This window comes from Xenopus laevis, chromosome 1L (assembly GCF_017654675.1).
Source record: "Xenopus laevis strain J_2021 chromosome 1L, Xenopus_laevis_v10.1, whole genome shotgun sequence".
Lineage (NCBI taxonomy): Eukaryota > Metazoa > Chordata > Amphibia > Anura > Pipidae > Xenopus > Xenopus laevis.
The window spans coordinates 112,217,418-112,220,565 of record NC_054371.1 but is presented as its reverse complement, the minus strand read 5'-3'; positions in this window follow the sequence as shown (position 1 = coordinate 112,220,565).

Sequence of the window (3,148 nt, the reverse complement as noted above, 5' to 3'; positions counted from 1 at the left end):
AACAGCTGCCTGGTAGATCTAAGAACAACACTCAATAGTAAAAACCCAGGTCCCACTGAGACACATTCAGTTACATTTAGGGTTGCCACCTTTTTGTAATTTAGTTAGCGGCTGGTGGGGGGCGGGAAGAAAAAGGGGCGGTTGTGACGTCAAAAGGGGCGGGACTATTATGTAAAAAGAGGCGGGCCACTGTGCGGAGCTGTGTGATGTCGAAAGCTGCCGGACTATGACATAAAAAGGGGCGGGCCACGGCGCGGAGCTGTGAAGACAAAGGACAAAAGCTAAATTTTACAGGGGATTGGGGGTGGGCCGAGCGGGTCTTTTTTAAGGTTATAACAAATTTACCGGCAGCTACATTGCCGGTAAATTTGTAATACTGGCCTTGGCAGGTGTTTTACCGGCTAGGCTGGTAAAATACCGGCCGAGTGGCAACCTTAGTTACATTGAGAAGGAAAAACAGCAGCCTGCCAGAAAGCATTTCTCTCCTAAAGTGCAGGCACAAGTCACATGACTGGGGGCAGCTGGGAAATGGACAAAATGTCTAGCCCCATGTCAGATTTCAAAATTGAATATAAAAAAAATCTGCTCTTTTGAGAATTGGATTTCATTGCAGAATTCTTCTGGAGTAGCACTATTAACTGATGCGTTTTGAAAAAAACATGTTTTCTGATGACAGGATCCCTTTAAGTGCCTGCACCCGGAAACATTGCCTCCACTCTGGTGCAGACAGAAGCATTGTATTTTGCATTTCTCCCCCAAATTTCTCGACCTGCAGAGCCCTAGCCTCAAGCTACTCTATGTTTTATTCTTATGAGGTAAATAATTAAATTACCAGTGCACTGATAATCTCCCTGCACAATCTACTTCTGTTTATCTGTTTATTTATAATACACCTCACAAGAATGAGAAGCTTTAGGGTCAGGCCACACAGGGCGTTTTAGGGAGATTTGGTCGCCTTCCCTGTTCCTGCGCCGGCTAAAATGCCTTGTGGACTTACCCTTAGTTTCTATGTTTGCCCTTCTTTAGTTCAATAAATAACAAAAAGTATAGACTTTTTGTGAAAAAAACAATAAGCATAAGAAAGTATATTCAGCACAAGCCCTGTTCATTGAACTCATGTTTAACATTGGAGTTTACTGTACATTTAAAATCAAGTTGTGCAAAAAAGAACTCCCCCCTGTTCTCCCCCCAGTTACATTCAGCTGTTACACTATGCATAAACATTCACTGTCCTGTGCTAATGTTCCCCTTCGTGCAGGATCCTGTCTTCGGGGAAGTGTTTATGATACAGGCCACTCCCTCTCTCTCTTCTGTACATACTGTTCTGCTCGCAGTCATGAAAATTACATCACGAGATCTTTAGTTATTTTTCTTCCTGAATATATCCCATGTTCCTCATTGTTTGCATTTCTCTGCCATTTCTCCTAATCCCTTGTGCTTTGGCTGTATATATTATTTACTGTATTTCAAAGGCCAGAGAGAGAGAGAGTAGTGTTCAATGAAGAATGATGGACAAGACTTTTGCATATGAAGAGTTTCAAGGATTATATTTTCATTTGGCTATTGTTTATTAAAGCACAAAACAGCAACACATGGATTAATATCACCTTTTATTTATTTCTCAAAACCTGGTATTGGAGTGTACTATATTTCTAGAACCACCGAGCTGTTTTGCTTTAATGCATATCTTGTCTCATCTCTTCAAGTATTCTTTAAAGGGCATGTTATAGAAATAGCTTTATTTGCTCTCTTTTCATATAAATATAGATAGTAAAAATTAGGGAAGGGCTTGTGCTGAGAACATTCCTTTTCTTCATAGTTGTATTATATACAATAATACAAATAGTATTTGCGGGAGCTGTCATTCTGTCTGTACAGTCAAGGCATAGACTGCAAAATTGCATCACTATCTGCTTTCTAACCACAAGGGAGCCTCCAGAGATAGTTTCCAGAGAATTTCACAAACATTGTAACTGCCACTTTTTTTTGTATTAAATGCAGATGTGGAGGGAGGGAGGACAAACAGTGTTTGTCCTCATACATTCTTGTCTGTTGAAGATAAAACCTTGTAACCTAGAGTATCGATTTCATTGTCCTCATCACATGCTCTAAATGGGCAAGCAGAAAAATATGTAGGCTGCTTTTCCTGTAAACATTCTCTATCACCTTGTACTTGCATGGAGGATAGGGTTGCCACCTTTTCTAGAAAAAAATACCAGCCTTCCTATGTTTTTATGGTTTTTCCCTATACTTAACATTGTTATCATGCAACATTTTTACCGGCCAGGCCGGTAAAATACCGGCCAGGTGGCAACCCTAAAGGAGGAACATGTATTGTATACAATGAAAATGCCATTGGATTTTAAATTGCAACCCGGTTTCTATTGCACTAAAATGGTCAGTTAAAAATAGGGATGCACTGAATCCACTATTTTGGATTCGGCCAAACTGCCGAATCCTTCACGAAAGATTTGGCCGAATACAGAATCCTAATTTGCATATGCAAATTAGGGTGGGAAGGGGAAAACATTTTTCACTTCCTTGTTTTGTGACAAAATGTCACGAGATTTTCCTCCCGCCCCTAATTTGCATATGCAAATTAGGATTCAGTTCGGCGGGCAGAAGGATTCAGCCAAATCAGAATCCTGCTGAAAAAGGCCGAATCCCGAACCGAATCCTGGATTCGGTGCATCCCTAGTTAAAAATACTAGATACCAATGTTATTAATAGGGGTTAAAGATAATTTGGTATTTTTGGTATAATTGGTATTTTTTCATAAGGTGGCCTATACCTGGAGAGAATATTAGTACATTGGAGGCATACAACATGCTACATTGTAGCATGGACATTTTTTGAATCTTGACAAGTCTTATCTAAAATAAATCTCATTTAGGAATTAATTTATTTGGCATGCATTTATGCACTTAAGGGTAATTTTGTAGGGGAAACAGGACCAATATATATATATATATATATATATATATATATATATATATATATATATATATATATATATATATATATATATATATATATATATATATATATATAAAACAGACAAATTAGTTGTTTTTGCATGATTCCATTAGCATTTTTCAATTACAAATATGAAATAGAGCCAAAAACTAGCTGTATTTATAGATTGCAC